At 44.0% G+C, this 18,211-nt stretch overlaps 1 protein-coding gene across 3 annotated transcripts in view; it reads left to right on the forward strand.

The window, feature by feature from the left end:
* PRSS54 (protease, serine, 54) overlaps window positions 1-18,211 on the forward strand; it is a 62,967-nt gene that overhangs the window by 20,399 nt on the left and 24,357 nt on the right. For all 3 annotated transcript variants that reach the window (XM_004690240.2, XM_012730756.1, XM_012730757.1), the window contains exon 2: window positions 2,498-2,557. The gene's annotated coding sequence lies outside the window, so the exon portion shown is untranslated. The remainder of the gene's footprint in view (window positions 1-2,497; window positions 2,558-18,211) is intronic.

The following is an 18,211-nucleotide window of genomic DNA, read 5'->3' on the forward strand; positions in this document are numbered from 1 at the left end:
AACTGTTCCCTTTCCCTGAAGGGCAGTTGAGAGGGCTTCTAACAGTGTCAGTCTGCTACCAGTGACAATACTTCTGAACAGTAAGGTTATACTTTAAAAGTATCTTTTCCCTCTTTAGTAAGTCCAATACCTTACCTTGCATCATGCTTTTATGACCTCTTCCTTACATCTTACTTTTCACTGCTTGGCGTTTTACAGTGGAAATCATAAATGGCAGTAGTATTTCAGCTTTTTGGAGAAGTGATAGAAATTCCTGGCTCTCAGGTGGTCTGGAAAATGGCAGAAACCATAAATTTCTTTCTTTGGAGCAAATATGTCAAAATTAAAGCAAGTTACTAACCTGAAATATACTAGGACCTAGATAATTTTTTCCATTTGGCAGCCACATCTGTCCTTTAATAGAAATCCTAAGAAACGGGGCCCTCCCTGGTGGTGCAACAGGTTAGGACACAGCACTGCAAGCTCACTGCAGCTGCTTCAGTGCGAGTTCGATCCCCACCCCGGAGGTGACCCACATGGCGCGGCAGACCTCTCCTTTTCTGCCTGCTGCTTCCTTCAGCAGTGTACTTTGTTGATCTGCCTTTTCTGCTCCCCACTATGTCTCTGGTCAAGCCTCTCACCGCCCCGGCACCTCTGGCTTATACCCCAGTTCTGTATGAATAAATAAATAAATCTTAAAAAAAAAGAGAGAGAGAGAGAGAAATCTAAGTAACAGTTTTTTCCTGGTTTCTTGAAAGCAAAAGAGGACATGAAACCAGACACTTCAGACATGATTTAAGAGTTCTAATTTAGATGTAATCAAGACCAGTCCCAGAATCTACAAAGGAGGCCCCAAGTTAGCTGCTTTGTGATGTACTCCCCGAGGCTGCTAGGTGCCCAATACCAAGTCACTGAGTAAGTGCCTGTCAGTTAAGTTTCTTGCTACTGTAATTTATTTAGAAGACCCATTTGGCTTAAACAAAGTGGCCATGTGTTGCCATAGCTGAGCTGTCTCGGAAGACCCAGATTAGGGAAGAGCAGCCTTAGGGGGCAATTTGCTGTTATCAGTGACCATAAAAAACAGCCCCCCTCAATAATGAAATAAACCCTCTGCCCAGCCAACTGCTAGGATTTAAAACTTTTCAAAGTGTGCTTAAGATCACCTCCTTGGCTCTCCTTCGCGACTTTCCTGTGACTCAAGGAAGCAAGGAGAGCTACGAACTCTCTTTTGGGGGAAGAAAACAAAAGTCCTAAAGGCTTGGCCGATGTCCTGGGTCACTCTGGGACAGTGGCCTGACTGGGAATTCCTAAAATTGCTCTGTACTCATCCTGAGAACAGAAGGGCTCTCTAAAGATCACTATGTGGGATTTTTTTTTAGTTATATTTTTTAGTAGCATCCTCTCAGTTTCTACTGCAGGTGGTGCACGGATAGGCCACCTAATGCCTTGTGAGCTCCCTTGATACACCGAGAGTGCTTTAGGGAATCGCGTGTTTTCCAGAGTCTGGGCTGGGCCACATGCTGGACTTTCAGATTGTAAAACCTGAAACATGTCGGTAAATCATAGAAAGCATGAAGGTCTTTCAAGAGATGAGTAAGCACTGCCCTCTGCAGAGCAGGGGCCCTGGACTCGGTGTGCATCCAGGTCTGGGACATGAACAGCCACGGAGGGCTCATCCTGGCAGGTGCCGTTTGCATCCCACACGCTGAGAGGTTAAAGTCTTCTGCAAGGTGCCGGGTGGATGAAGCCTTTGTGATTTGTTTGGTGGTGCTCTGAAAATTTCTTGTCTCTGTTCCTAATTTTAGAGCTCGCAGCTGTCACTGCTTTGTTCTAACAAGTCGGTAATTTTCCATTCCCCTTGCTTACTCATATCCCCTTTATATATCTAATCACTCACTTTGCACACACTTCTAACTTGGTCTTATCACTTTTTAACCTCAAGAAAGGATGTCAGTTATTCTACCATTTCGCTCTTTGGTGGTTTCTGTAACTTAGTCATCACTTTCTTTAAAGAGGGTTCTCTCCTCCAGACATCAAGTAGCACCTTTTATTTCACCCCTATAAACTCTGCCTATAGAATACAAATACACTCACATTATTTGCTAGCATTTTAGCACAGCACATTTGATAGGAGATGGTGCCTAATGCTTTTCATTTTCACAGCAGGAAGCCTGCACCTTGCTTGTTTCTTGTTTATTTTTTAAGACCCCCATGGTGCTACTAGCGTTCTTTGGGGGTGCTTTATAGATGATGTCATGGCTTTCTCTTAATTATCTTTGTCTGGGATTTGCTTCAAAGTAATCCAGTTGGAACCAGACTGGTGGAGGTAACTGTGAGAGTGGGTGGTGGGTACTTGGGGTTCTGGACCTACTCTCTATTTGTGCTCACGCTTGAAATGTTCCCTAATGAAAAGTTTAAAGTCTTTTTGCAACTATCTTTTAGTCAAGGTGATGTTGTAGAAATATTGCCACCTGTAGGTGGAAAATATATTACATTTATTTTTCTTTGTCTTGAACAGGTTACACCATCAAAAAGAGGCAACGATTATTACCATTATTACACGCTTCACCACCCCCCGGTGAGTAGTAACTCTAAAGTATTATTATTATTATTATTTTATCCGCACTCTCCATGAAGCAGAATCATAAGGTATAACTTGCATGCATGTATTTTAGAACCGTTTTCTACATACAGTAAAATGTGTTGGGAAAAGATCGACTTACATTTTAATATAAAAATGCCTGAGTGTTAAAGTTTGACAACCCCAAGCATAAAAGTGTATTTTTAAGACCTCAAATGCTTTGGGCAACTGGAGAATGCCTAGGTTTTATGTGAGGGAGACATTTTCACATGTGCTCACTGAAAAGAGATGGGCTGCTTGCAAATTTGGGAAAGTGTAAGAAACTTCTTTAAATCACATAGAGTAAATGTAGGTGAGTTATGGATGCCAGAAATGAGTGAAAAAACAAGTCCTTGGGGGTTGAGCAGCACGTTCTACAGACCATCCTTGAAGTTTTGGGCAGTCTGGTACCAGGAGAAGCTCTGTCGCGCTGCAGGCACCCTGGGGACCTCCCTCCCGCTCCTGTGATGGGTGTCACACGCTCACCGAATCCACCTTTGTTTTCTGAAGCATACATTGAATTCTATGTTCTTGTCACGTATATGCACTTCAGACACATTTAGGATGCTGTGTGTTGTTACGCTTTCAAAAGCACCTGTCTCAGACATGTCCCCCGCGTCTTGTCAACAGAGCCATGCCTCACCCTTCTGCTCCTTACAAGACATTCTGAGGAGGACTGAGCTTCACCCAGTAATGAAAATATGTTGCTTTTATCCCGTGGGCCCACCTATTGACTGAGAGAGCTAGGACACGCATTTTTACATCTTCTGGGGAAGCCTGGAGACTGACTGGCTGACGCAGGGTCTCTTACTACTCACTCACGGGTACGACACAAAGATAATGTTCAAGCGAACTTTCTCAGCACTAGCAGCAAACTTCCTAATTAAAACCACATTTTCCAACTCAACTCACCCGCAGTTTTTTCAAATGGAATGGGCACATTTCCTGCTTGGAGACTGATGTAGAATTTCTAATATTTTAGGGCTAGAGAGCCATTCTGGAGAACAGCACTGCACTGTCAGATTGTTAGGTTGCTCTTAAAGGTGGCACCAAAGCACAGGTAGCAAAGAATAAGGAATAAATTGGACTGTCTTACAGTGAAAGCCTTTTGTGGAGCAGAGCACACTATCAGCAGAGTGCGAAGGCATCCCAGGAAGCAGTAGCAAATGTTTGCAAAGCATAGATCTGGTCAGGGGCTAATATCCAGACTATTCAAAGAACATCTCCAACCAAATGGCAACAAAACAATCTGATTCAAAGCCAGCAGAAGACCTACCTGAACAGACATTTCTCCAAAGACCACAGAAAGATGGCATTCAACTCAGGAAAAGAAGCTCAGCCTCACTGGTCATTAGGGATGCTACTTCACACGCTTCGGACACGCATTCTAAACCAAAAACAAAACCCAAACAAGTGTTGTTGAGGATGTGGGAAACAGGAACCCCTGGGTACAGTAAGTGGGAAAGTAAGGAAGTAAGGTGGTGTAGTCATGATGGAGAACAGGATGAGTGTCCCTCAAAAAATGTACCATATAGCAATGCCACTTCCCTGTAGACCCAAAGGAAAAGCAGGAACTGGTTTTAAAATATACAGTAGCTTCACACACACACACAAAAAGCAGCTTTCTTTCTTGGAAAGTATAAAGGTATTTCCTTCTACAGTCAGACATCAGAACCAAGAGGAATGCTTTTGCTACGAGCACTTTCTCTTGCTGCTTGCAAATAGCAGCTTCTCTGCTAATGAATCATCCACCTAGAACCCTTTGGGGTTAATTTTCTTGTGCTACCACAGGCTATTTGAGAAACCTTGGTCGTTGCAAGCAAGATCACCACCTAGCGGTAGAAAAAATCCTTGCACATCATCACCGGTGCTGCATTGATGTTGGGGGTGGAGTGGGATGGGTAACTATTTGGGGGGAGGGAGTTGTTTAACTGCACAGACTTCCTGGCTGGACATTCTTGGACAAAAAAAGATTTAGTTATTTATGTGTACAAGAACTGGGGTACAGGCCAGAGGTGTGGGGGTGAGGATGCACCAGAGACAGAATGGGGAGCAGAACAGGCAAATGGAATGAAGCACACTACTGAGGGGAGCAGCAGGCACATCCGGAGAGGTCTGCTGCACCATGTGGGTCTGCTCCAGGGCTGGGGTTTGAGCTCAGGCTGTAGCAGTGGTAGCATGAGACACCCCATTGTACCACCAGGGAGGCCCAGCCACACAAGCTTTCTAAGGCGAAGCATCACACCTTCCTTTCATCTTGGTTTCCCCAAGATAGCAGACCCTAAGAAAGCTGAGTGGGGAGTGAATGAATGGCAGTGAGGTTCACCCGTCTCCTGGTGTTTCTCCCTTCCATTTAGCTTTTGTAACAGAACTTCTGGAGAGTTCTTTTGGGGAGCAAGACTTTTATTCCTCCTAAGGTTTATATCTGCAAAATGGAGTAGCTTGAGTACTGGCAGATGGAAGATGTTTCATACTTAGAGTCAAGTGTCTCAGGCCGTTACCTTCAACCTTCTCTGCACAACAGAGTTGGGGGTGGGGTGGGGGGTGGGCTTTGAACACTTAGGGTTCCCGTGCCCAGCACTGGTTTTAGTTGACTCTGGATGGGGCCAGGCCAGGAAGGGCCTGGAAATCCTGAAGATGACTAACATGTAGCCAGTATCACAAGCTGCCATCTGAATGGTTGGTTGTGGCATTCTTGAGTCATATCATTTCTGAAAGTCCCAGACCAATCAGACACCGCGAAGGTCCTTCTCATGAAGCAGAGGGACGTGTAGCCCAACCTGGTAGATGCCTTGGTTTTGCTCTACACTTTCATGCCATTCCCTACAGCGTTAGCACCTTCAGGCCAGAGACACCTCGGGGATTTGCACCCCCTGCCTCGCCCCTCCCTCCTGAGTGAACCCCCTCTCCTCCCACCAGGGCCCAAAGGGCAAGGGAAGAAGCTTACTGCCCATGTGGCTGGCTGTTGCTGAGGACTTGGGAAGCTGGAGCCCATCTTTCTTGTCTGGTCAGTAAGTAAAACAGAAAGAGCGTTAGGTGAACCAGCCTCCTCACCCGGCCTTCGCAGGCTTTCCCACTCCCTCAACCAGCAGTCTCCTGAGAGGCGAAACAGCACGTTGCATATTTATAGCAAAAGCATTTTTAAACTCCTTATGTTTGTTTTGTTAAAATTAGTACACCTTGTTGAAGAAACAAAATGCCTAAACCCCTTGTTTTAGTTAAATGAACTAAAATATTTGTTGTTTTGGCTGATATTTCACTGGTAACGTTTACTGTTTTCTCCTAATACAATGTGACAAAAATATGCATGACTAATTCCTAAATTAGATCTCATTGTGTCCAATGACTTCACCAATACTACGTTTCTGATGATTATGGGAAAGAACACAGAGCACAAAAGTGACCATTTTAATACGTTTAACATGGACCCATTAACCATGTTCTTTTGTGACCACCCAGCAGGAGCCATCTGGCTCCAAAATTTTTTCAGCACCCTGAACCAGTAAGCACCCTCCACTCTCCTCTACCTGCAGATTACGTGATTCCGTTTATATGGAGTTTCCAGACTAGAGAAATCCAGAGACAGACCAGATCAGCTGTTGCCAGGAGCGGGGTGGGGGTGGCTCTGGGTTTTTTAATGGTGCTGAAAATGTTCTAAAATTGATGGTGGTGGTGGGAGCATGAATCTGTGAAGATACTAAAAAACACCGAATTTTAAACTCCTTAAGTGGGTGAAGTGCATGTGGTATTTGAGTTATACCTCAGTATAAGTTTTGAAATAAACAACCGAATATTTAATATCTTACAAGGCTCCGAATAAGCCTCTCAGTTATTGCCATTTATTGTTTTGCATCTTTGAGTGTCTGGCCTAACTAGAGACTTGGTTTAGGGAAGATGAACAGAATCACCACTGCAGGGAACTTGTGAAGGAAAAATGATGCTTTTTGGTCAAACTGCTATGTTTTAGTGTTGGGTTTTTTTTTTTTCCTTTTCAGTAAAGAGTGTGTTAAGCCTGGGCATTTTCCTCAGCATACAAATCTATCTCTGCTCATGGATTTTGATATGTAATGTTTTCATCAGCATTATTTCCCCAATGGTCTATACTTTTATTTAGTTATTCATTAAAAGATGTATTTATTCATGCATACAAGAACTGGAGTACAGGCCAGAGGTGTGGGAGGTGAGAGGATTCACCAGCAACAGAGTAGGGAGCAGAACAGGCAAATTGAATGAAACACACTGCTGAGGGGAGCAGTGAGGAGGCAGAAGAAGTCTGCGGCACCATGTGGGTCAGCTCCTTGGCCAGGGATCCAACTGGTGCTGCGGTGGCTGCAGACAGCTTCATAGAGCTGAGACTTAACCTGTTGCACCACCAGGGAGAACCCAACATTTATTTTTTGTTCAAGAGTAATTTGATAGAAAGTCTTGACATTCTCAAAGAGTTAACATTGTGCTTCTACTTTATTTCTTGGCTTACGTTATGATGAGAGACTATGACTTGTACTATTTTAACTTACATCTAGTAGGTTTTTTTTTACATTTTAAAAGGACAGCATTATTATGAAAAGGAGAAAGGAAAACTAGAGAGATGCCTGCGTAGTCACAGTCCGCAGGGAGGAGAGCTGCCCTTTTAGGGTTATTTTTATAATTTTCCCATCCTCGCTTAAAATGAAGTCTTCTTTCCAGGGAGTAGATTTTAGAATTATAGTTTATTATTAAATATATTACTGGAGGTTATTAATAATTTTACCATCCTGGGCCCTCTCTGGTGGCCAACAGGTTAAAGCGCAGCACTGCAAGTGAGCACCAGCCGCTTCAGTCCCCAGCCCAGAGGACCCTCACTCACGGCAGAGCTCTCCTGACCCGCCCGCTGCTCCCCTCAGCAGTGGACTTCATTCATCTGCCTGTTCTGCTCCCCACTCTGTCTCTGGTGAATCCTCTCACCGCCCCTGCACCTCTGGCCTGTACCCCAGTTCTGTATGCATAAATAAATCTTTAAAAAATATTTTACCATCCTATTAATACATTATTAATAAAATATAGTATTCATATAGTACATATAAGAACTCAGTTTCTCTTATAGATTACTTAAAATATATTAAAATACTGTACTATTTAATTTTTATATTGTTATTTTAATAGCCTCACTTTTCCCCCTCTACCCCGTCCAACAAAAACTGAGTTAAGTGGGTAAAAGTCTACACTATCGTTGTATTTCTCCTGGGTCCTCCTAGTTATCCCTGCGCCTTGTCTTTGTGTGGGAGCAGCATGCTAAAATGGGACTCTCAGCTGCAACTGAGGACCCAGAGTGAGGTCAGGTCAATGCCAAGGGCCGCACCCCCTCCAGGGAGGCAAGACCACCTGTGCAGGACAGGTAACAGGCTGTGAAGGGAAGTGCAATGACTAACCTCGTGCAGTGCTGTGGTGAGGAAGGCGAAGCATAAGACGGTTGGTAGGCTTGTAGGACAGGGCTGTGTGTAGCTGGCAAAAGTCGCGTGCCAAGAGTGATGACACAGGAAGATCATAACGGTGTTCTGACGTTAGGGAGTAAATACACAGCAGGAAAAAGGAAAGAAATACTCCAACTGAGATGGCGGGTACACTGGGCTTCTTGATAGTTGTCTGAATTGAGAAATTTTCTTGAATAATCGTTTATTAGTTTCTAATCTTGAATCAGTATGTTCATGATACGGGGAGGGGAACAGCTTTTTTTTTTTTTAAAAGATCAATTCACATGCCCAAGTGATTCTTCTTATGCTACATTTTCCCTCCAGCTTCCGACTGGTCCACAGATGAAACACACCAGATGCTGGGGCTGGGGTCCTGCTTCCTTAACAGGACCCCAGTGTTATTAGCAGGTTTTATTGCTTGTCTCCCAGCCAATGGTGGGGGTCATCCGAGAGGATGTGCAGGTCCCCCTGTTTTCTCAAGTACTTCCATGGGACTGATGCTTAGCTAATACAGGAGTTCTAGTTTTATGTGTAATCACAGTTCTGAATTTCAGTTGCCACAGATACAGAGACCAGGATGATGTCACTGTTAACATTTGCCTCATGAGTTGGTTAAAAATGACCTTTAAAACTTAAGCTTAATTATCTTGACTGCCAAAACAGGCTCCTGGGGGAAAAGCCTTGATGAATTTATATTTTGACAATCTATTTCCTTTTCTCCTCATCATTAAAACTTATTTTCTCAACCTGTCACTGAATCCACAGGCCTCTCTGACTTGCACATTTTCCAAATCCACAAAAGATAAAACAGCCTTATTTGGACCCTGCCTTCTTTCTGGAGAGGAGGGGGACAGGACACCCTGGAAGAAAGGGCCCTGCTCCTTCACTTGGTCTTTCCCCTGCCTCCTTCAGTGAGACTGCCCGTCAGGAGCAAAAGAGCAGGAGGGTGAGGAGGGGATTGTGAGGATCCCAGGCAGATTCCACTTTTTTTTATTAAAAGATTTATTTATTTATGCATACAAGAACTGGGGTATACAGGCTAGAGGTGGGGGTTGGGGGTGGGTAAGAGGATTTGATAGGGTGGGGAGCAGAATAGGCAGAGCTACCGAAATACACTGCTGAGGGGAGTACTGGGCAGGACAAGACAGGTCTGCTGAGTCATGTGGGTCACTTCCCTGGCTGGGGATTGAACTCATGCTTCAGTGGTTGTAGATAGTTTCATAGTGCTGAGACTTAATCCCTGTGCCACCAGGTGAGAGACCCCATCTTTTCCTGGGTCTCTCACTCAACAGAAATAACTTGTTTTCTAAATGACCTAGAAAATTCTGTATAAAGCTCACTATGGTTTGATTTTTTAGAAAAGTATGCTTACTGTTGGGGACCAACCCCAACTATTGAGGTGTCCAGAGGCAAGCCCTCTGGCAGGGCCCTAAGGTGGGAAGGTACAGGAGAGTGGAGATTCCAAAAGGGGAGAGGGGAACGGGCGAGAGGAAGACACCGGAATCAGAGTTGGGTGCGAGTGTTCCTGCTCATTCCCTTAGCAGGTCTTTATTTATACCGTGTAGCAAGTAGTTAATTGCAATAATGCATAGGGTAAGTTAATGAATTGTCATAAATGTTCTCAAGGACAAGGGGAACAAAGCATTCTTTTCTTAACATTTCATGCTATACTAAATTATACATTTTTGTGATAATTGCCATGTATACAGATGTTTAGCTATAACTCAAGGGAAGAGGGGTCTGGGAAGGGATGAGCTTGTTAGAAAAAGGTTATTAGGGGTCTTAGGGAACTAATAAATTGTGTTAGCAGTGTTAGCAGTGGTTGTCTAAAGAAAAGCTAATGGCTAATGTAAGGCTAGCAGAGAGCAGTTAGTGCTTGCTTTAAAAAGGAATAAATTAAGAGAAAGTTGTACAGTTGTGTATTAAGCAGCACTTGTGTAAACAAAGTTAAAAATTGTCCATGAGTCCTTATGCTCTGGGAGTGTTATCTGAGATTTGCTTTTTATTTTAAAGAAACCAAGGAAGCTTCCCAGGAGTTTTTATGCCCTGGGGTCTTATTTCTCCTGGGGCTTGCCTTTTGTCTCAGGAGACAGAGGAATTTCCCACCCTGGGGCAGCTTGCCTGGGCCAGGCAGCAGCCTTATGAGGCTAAGGCAATCCAGTTGTAAAATGATGGTTGCTCAGAATATTTTGATATTATGATTTTACAAAAAAAGGGAGGTCATAACATAAGTTAGCAGTGGAAATTCTGATTTTTCAGAGCTTTTCCTTTTTTATATGGAATTTGTCAGTCGATAGAAGTTACATAGCTTGTGTCACCTCACAAATCATGCCACGTAGTAGCCATGCTCCATGCTACAGACCACATGCAACAGCTGCAAAGCCCACAGCTGGCAACCTCAACTGGCCCACAGACAGCTGGCCCACACCTTCAGTCAGTCATTCTTTCAATACATGTTCTAGAAGTTGAGAATCCACAATGAATACGCGAGTCATGGAACTAGCCTCATGGAGCTACTTTGAATTGAGGAGACTGAAAGAAAACTAATGTTCTCAGAAGTCAACTCTACAACTCCTTGGTGTTAGGTGCTGCAAGGCAGAGAGGGAAGCAGGGTGCCAAGCCTACCTCTTCTGATCTATGAGATGGGGGAAGGGAGGGTAGGCTCAGGCAAAGTCTCCCCGATGATTTTTTAAAGGAAAATTGAACCGTGGCACTAATATTCAGGTTTGAGAAAATGACTGCTGTCACTTCTCTGACAAATATCAGGAAAGGGAAGTGATGGATTAGCCTTCTCCAAACACCTCTTTATCACCAATTCTAGAAATGATGAATGAGGTAATCAAAGGGAGCAAGTGCAAAGGTCCTGAGATCAGTCTCCTAGTGGGACTTTCAGATAAATGCTCTAAACACAAATTATTAGCACCAGCAATGGTGATTTTCACACGAAAGCTCAGTTTGTATCATTATCAACACACATTTTCTTTCCTTGAAATAATGGTCATGCTTCATTGACCCTCAAGAAAATGTATTTCAGATATGTAGGCCTGAAGAAACACACTTTGGAAGTCATTCTCTCAAGTAAAAATGTTTCATAATAAAGGGGCTAGTTTGGCTGGTAACTCAATCACAAAGTACTTTTACTCCAAGACAATCACTGCCCTTCAGTTGTGGAAGAAATGTTTTATGGTTGCTTCCTATTTCATCATGCAGGATATTAAAAAAGCACCTACTCAAAGGCCAATAATTAATAAGCATAATAACTATAGTGGCTTCATCAAAGACATCAAGTGAAAAATTTCCCCCCACGAGAATGACTGTGAAGAACCAGGCCAACTTCATTCATTTTTAGGTCTCTCTTACTGTGTTACTTCTGAAATATATTTCAAGTCCCACTTCTTCTCACTAAAACCCACTTTTCCCTGCTTGGTATGAGCCTTCACCATCTTTCCTGCTGCAACAGCTTCCCAGCCAGAGCCCTCACTGCCCTGCCAGGGGTCTGCCCCATCACATCAGCCTCCTTCCCTGAGCCCCTTTCCAGAAAGGCACGTATACCCTGGCTTTGTGTTTTCTTCCTAGCACTCAGCATGGACATTGTGTTCTATCCTATATGTGCTTTTACTTTTTTGTCTTCAAGGAGCTGAATTCAGTGGGCAGGAACTTTATTTGGTTCTTGCATCTGTAGTTATATCTGGCACAGGGCTGCTCAACAAACATTGGGTGAATGAAAAGATGAGTGCTCAGAGAGGCCAGTACCCAACTCTCCCCCAGTGGCCCCCATAAGACTCTCTTCTCTCCTTCCTTCTCACCCTCCTGGCCTTGACATTACTGTCAGGCCCTATTCCTGACCTTGGGAACAGGAAGACATATAAGACATGAAACTTCTCCCCTCAGGAGCCTCATGTTTCCATACAGAGGACAAAAGGGTCCCCGGAGCTTTTCATGTAACTCAGTGAGAAAGAACCCGGGACTTGGAGAGACACAGACCAGGGTTCAAGAGCCTTAGTCTTAACTTTTCTGAGCCTCAGTTTCCTCATCTGTAAGATAGTAATAATGATAGTATCTACCTGTGTTTATTTTTCTGAGAATTAATGATCTAATCATAGGCCAGGACGGGGTCACAAACTATTAATAATAGATGTTTTCAGTGGTGAAGGTGGGATTTGAGTCTTAAGGAATAGATGTAATGACAGCATTCATCAGACTCAGGGATGAAGGTGGGGGTGAGGTGTGTGGCCCTTCCAGGAGGTGAGTAGGTGGGGCTCTGTCTGGAACAGAGCTGACATGGTGAGATTTGGTGAGGTGGGTGCCCAAGAGGGGTTGGTGCCAAAGTTTGTGACATTTTGAGGAGATGGGAGTTCTTGCCTATGATCCAGAAGAGAGCTAGACAAAGCTGACAGGAAGGTGATCAGCAGAGGTGGGTTGGAGATGGGGAGGAGGTTGGTGAGTGGAGGTAGAGAGGGGCAGGCAGAGATGGATGGGGGGAAGATGAGGTGCTGCAGGAAAAGCCTGCATTGGGGAGGGCCTCAAGAGCGAGGCAGAAGATTTGGGCCACATTAGAGACATTTGTCACCTTTTCTATATAGCTGCCAGTTGAGGTATTTGTTGCCTCCAACTTCCCCCCTCCCCTCTCTGTCTTGGGAAGTTGCTGTGGATAAATCCAGGATGTCTATTTCTGTAACGAGGCAGAATATCTTAACAGCCAGTCTGACAGATGGGTCACTAGACTCTTCAACTGTTTGGTTTTATAGCGAGGGACACTTGGCATCCTTCCTTAATGAGCTGGTTGGTTCAGACACATCACGCTTTGTCCCAAAAAAGGTTCTTCTCATTCTAACTCTTACTCAGTAAGTACTTATTGACACATAAGTGTTAAAAATAGGATGTATTTTGTAAAATACAATAATCTTTGTTAATAATTATTTCTAACAGAATTTTTTTTTTAATGAATTCTGCTCCCTTGGGCCCCCAGAGGGGCTAGAGGAACAGCAGGCAGCCTGTCCTCTGGGAATGTTCCTGACTATATAAAAGGTGACCAGTGTTTACTCAAGAGAAAGTAGACAATGAAATGAAGCCCAAGGCCAAAGGTCCTCTCCCAGCCCCCCTCACCCCCCCTGCACACCGCACTCTTAATCTGCTCCTCAGAGGTGTGGGTAGGGTCAGTCGGATATTTTCTACATCTCTGTTTTTATGCTGTGCTTAAAAAACCAAAATCAGAAATAAGCTCACATCCTCCAGCTTATTTTGCAGTGCGATTTTCTCCTTCGACAATAGGTGGCTAAGGCACCTTTGGGAGATCCACGCACTAAGCTGCTCCCATTTTATGCACTGGCTGAAGCGTCCCTTGCATGCAGATTTGGTTTTTGCTTCTCTAAAGGCATCAGGAGCCTTGAGCATGGTCGTCTTTATTAGAAAAGGCAGACCTGGAGGGCCTCCCTGATGGCGCAGGGGTTAAAGAGCGCTGTCAAGCTTCACCAGTCACTGTGGCCTGAGTTCGATCCCCAGCCAGGGAGCTGACCCACATGGTGGTTCGGCCCTCTCCTGGCCTGCCTGCTGCTCCCCTTGGCAGTGTGTTTTAGTTGATCTACCTGTTCTGCTCCCCACTCTGTGTCCAGTGAATCCCTGCACCTCTGGCCTGTACCCCAGTTCTGGTATGCATAGATAAATATTTTTTAAAAGAAAAAAAAAAGATATTTGGAGCCATCAGTGCAATTTGAAAGGGATCAATCCTTGGGGAAGGAGCTTTTTTGTTTGTTTGTTTTTGTTTTTATCCTTTGTAAAGTGCCAGCCTGTGGCTGGATGCCATGTGAAACCTCAAACCTCCCCGGACGGCAAGAAGGTCCCAGGTGCACTTAGGCAGTGGTCAGCCCCAGAGAGCAGTGAAGGCGGGCCACCTGTGGTTTCGCCATCAGATCGATTCCTGCTGTAGGGAATCCCAGAGCGTGCAGCAAAGTGTGTGTCGTTCCCGCTTTCCATTTCCATCGGGGCTTTGGTCACTGGCATTGAGAAATAGAATGACAAGTTGATTTATTTTATGTAGAGAAAAGTTCCAGGAACTTGTAACATTCACTCAGCACAGTCAAGCAACGAGGGGAATGAGTTAGTCCTTCCGACACCAAGCCCTTCATCCTTGCATACGGAGACCTGTGCAGAAGCATTTTCTGCAGGAACGTTTGTGACGGTTTTAAAAATTGGAGACAATTCAAGTGCCCGTCAGCCAGAAAATGAATAGAGTCACATTCACGAGAGAGAAAAACTTGACAGCAATTACAGTGAATGGACCAGATTTTAAAATGATGCTGTGAAAGAGCAAGCGACAGAACATTACATATGGCACAAGATCATTTTAAAACACAAAATGCTGCCTAGTGTTTATGAATATGTGTGATTCACAGCATGCAGAAGCCCCCAGGAGTCACGGGGATGATGGTGGGCAGGGAGGAGGGGGCCCCATCTGCCTCTGTGGGGTTAATGTCTCTTTTTTAATTATATATATATATAGATATAGATATAGATATTAAAAAAAAGACAGAATTTGCCATCTTGACTATTTGCTAAGCTTACCACTCAGCAGTGTTAAATGTATCCCATTGTTGCGAAACAGAGCTCCAGAACTCTCTCATCTCACAAAACCAAAATTCCCATCTTCCTTGTGGCCAAGGGGTTGAGTCTCAGCACTTTCACTACAATGGCCTGGGTTCGATCCCCGGCCAGGGAGCTGACCCACATGGCGCAGCAGACCGCTCCTGTCTCACCCCACCTACTCCTCTCAGCAGTGTGTTTCAGTATATCTGCCTGTCCTGCTCCCTGGTGAATTCTCAGCCCCATGCCTCTGGCCTGTACCCTAGTTCTGCTAAACAAAAATAATGAAATAAAACAAAACAAAATTCCATACAGTAACTCCCCTCCCTCCCTTCCCGCTCCCCGCCTTCTGCAGAGCCCCACCCGCTCCCCGCTTCTGTGCATAGGACTCTAGGCACCTCATGTAAATGGGATCCTACTATAATTATCTTTTGTGATGGTCTTATTTCACTACACAGAACATATTCAAGATCCACCCATGCTGTAGCATCTGACAGGACTTCGTTTCTTTTTAAGGATGAATGACATTCCTTCCTATATGCCATGTTTCCTAAAGAAAGGCCCATCTGCCCATGGACACTTGGGTTACTTCCACCTCTTGGCAATTGTGACTACTGCTTCTCTGAACGAGGTGTGCCGCTCTCTCGTTGAGACCCTGCTTTCAATTCTTTCGGATCTGTATCCAGAAACGGGATTGCTGGATCATAGGGTAGTTCTATTTTTAATGTTCTGAGAAAGATCCAGACTGCTTTTCATAGCAGCGGCACCATTTTATATGAACATTTTACAATAACCATGTTACAATAACCGTGTGCGAGTGTTCCAGTTCTTCCCCATCCTTGCCAACACTTGTGACTTTCTGTTGTTTTTATAGTGGCGGCCTTCATCAGGGCAGGATTGCGTCTCACTATAGTTTTGATTTGCCTTTCCCTAATGATCAGTGGTTTTGAAGATCTCTTCATATGCTTGGTGGCTATTTGTATAGCATCTTTGGAGAGGTGTCTACACAACTCTTTGCCCCTTCTGAAACTACTTTATTCCTTGATATTCTGTTGTTGTTGCTGAGTTGCAGTTCTTTATATAAATTCTGGACATAAACCCCGTATCAGACATGTAACTTGCTAACATTTGCTCTTGTTGCCTTTCACTATGTTGTGTTAATTTCTTTTTTAAAAGGAAATCTATCTTTTGTGCTTTCATATGAAATATAATTAAAAAAAAACATGGGGGGGGTTGAGGGTCAGAAAGATGTGGGTTAAAGTCTTGGCTCAGGTTATTTATCATCCGAGTCTGTCTTATAAAATGGAGATAATAAAACATACTCAGCAGGAAAAAGAATTATTTGTAATCTTCTTTAAAAAAGATGTTATTTAGGCCCTCCCTGGTGGCGCAGCAGGTTAAAGCACAGCACTAAGAAGCTAAAGCCACTTCCGCATGAGTTGGATTCCCACCTGCCCCGGAGGTGACCACATGGCGCAGCAGACCTCTCCTGACCCGCCCGCTGCTCCCCTCAGCAGTGTACCTCATCTATCTGCCTGTTCTGTTCCCCACTGTCGCTGGTGCAGACTCTCGCCGCCCCTGAGCCTCTGGCCTGTACCCCAGTTCTGTATGCGCAAATAAATAAATCTTTTTTTTAAAAAAAAGATGTTATTTATTTGCGCATACAGAACTGGGGTGCAGGCACGGTGAGAGGATTCACCAGAGATGGAGTGGGTAGCAGAACAGGCAGACTGACAAAGTACATTGCTGAGGGGAGCAGTGTGCTGGTCAGAGAGGTCTGCCGCGCTATGTGGGTCATCTCCGGGGCGGGAGATCAAACTCGCTCTGAAGCAGCTGCGGCTCACTTGCAGAGCTTATAACCCGCTGGAGGGTCCGTCATCGTAATCTTCACAGCAAGGATTTGCTGCGTTGTGAAAGATTTCCTTGCCCTCCTTCATTTCCCTTCTTCTTCCTCTTTCCCTTTTGTGATGTTTTTTTCATTTCTCCCTACTCCCTGGGAGCCTCCTCAGATATGTATTTCTTGCGCTATAGGAGTTGGGCTAGAAAATACCTGTAAGGCCAATGGCTACAGATAAAATGTTTTGGAATGCCAACATGTCCCACTGCCCGTCCCTCCTTTAGCTGAAGGCTTCAACCTTTTAAAGATAGTCCATCCCAACTTCTCATTTCTGGGTGGTGGGTGGTGAGGTGGGGGCTATCTTCAGTGAGGTAGGTTCCACCACCTTACAATGCCTGGGGAGAACTCAAACAAGGAAATGGGTACAACCCCCAGCCCCCATGTGTAACTCTTTAACCATCTCTTTCCATCAAATCAAAGCCAGTTTTGTTTTATTTTCACTCTAAGCATGCATTGTTCGGACTGCAGAACGTTCACCTTAGAAAATAACTTTCTTATTGTCTCAGGAAATCTAAAGATGTCAATCTAATGAATACTAAGTACAAAATTCAAAAGTCCCCTTTGTTCAGGTATCAATTTACGGTGCTACTTTGATGAAGCCACAAATCATAACCTTACACATTTTCCTCTGAAATAATCTGAAAATGTTTACTTTTGAAATTAATATTTGATTTTGTAGAACTTGCCACTGGCATGAGATGACCTTGTTTTCAAGGATGGAGACTACTGGATAGCTATGTTTTTTCCTCTGCTAGGGAAAATGAGTCTGCTGATTTTACTTCTGGGCCCCAGAAGTTGACGAATAGGGCTTTTCTTGTGGAACGATTGTTATTGATTGGTAGTGACTGCCTGTTCTGAGAAGTGGGGAGACAGGAGAGCTCTGCTGCTCCGCGTGGGTCAGCTCCCTGCCTGGGAATTGAACTTGTGCTGTGGCGGCTGCAGATTGCTTCATAGTGCTGACACTCAACCCCTGCACCAATAGGGAAGCCCCAGTCCATCTCTTTATTTGCTTTTATCAAAGGGGTGGAGAGTTAAAGAGGGATGATGAATAGTGACTCATTGTTTCCCAATAATACAGAGTAGAACTCTTTAATTCGGATAATGACCAGAGAGGACTGAATGAACAGGTCTCCTTTAAATGTATTTTGGACTTTTTGAACAACAATTTGATTTTGACAAAAGTTTGTGGTTTTGACTAGTAGAAGTTGAGCTTGACATTATAATTGTAGGTAAAAAAAATGATGAAATCAGGTGATGAGCTTACAAAATCGTATATTTCTCTTCATGCCATTTATAAACAAACTGGTGAGTGAACAACATACTTTATGATCTTCTAATTGCTTTTAACAGTTGACATTCTGTAGGTGACATCAGGAATGTCTTGATCTGTGGAAGATAAATGACAATTAGGGGCTTTGAATTAGGGGGGTGGAAATCTTTGAGATGCTCAGAAATAATTATCAACTGGGACACACATACACCTGTAGAAATGTTATGATTCTAAACTTTTTTCTTTTGCCAAAAATCTTATCTTTATTGTGTGGCTTTTTTTTTTTTTTTTTTTGGCTTCTCAGGCAGATTGTTAGGACAGAAATAATTCATTTTTTAAACTCTCTTTGAAAAGGAGCAGTAGGAAAGAGAGCACATACATTTGAAAGAACTCATTGTTTTAAAAAATTCTTTGAT

Source organism: Condylura cristata, unplaced genomic scaffold, assembly GCF_000260355.1.
Source record: "Condylura cristata isolate star-nosed mole 26May11 unplaced genomic scaffold, ConCri1.0 scaffold00028, whole genome shotgun sequence".
In the NCBI taxonomy this organism is placed as follows: Eukaryota; Metazoa; Chordata; class Mammalia; order Eulipotyphla; family Talpidae; genus Condylura; species Condylura cristata.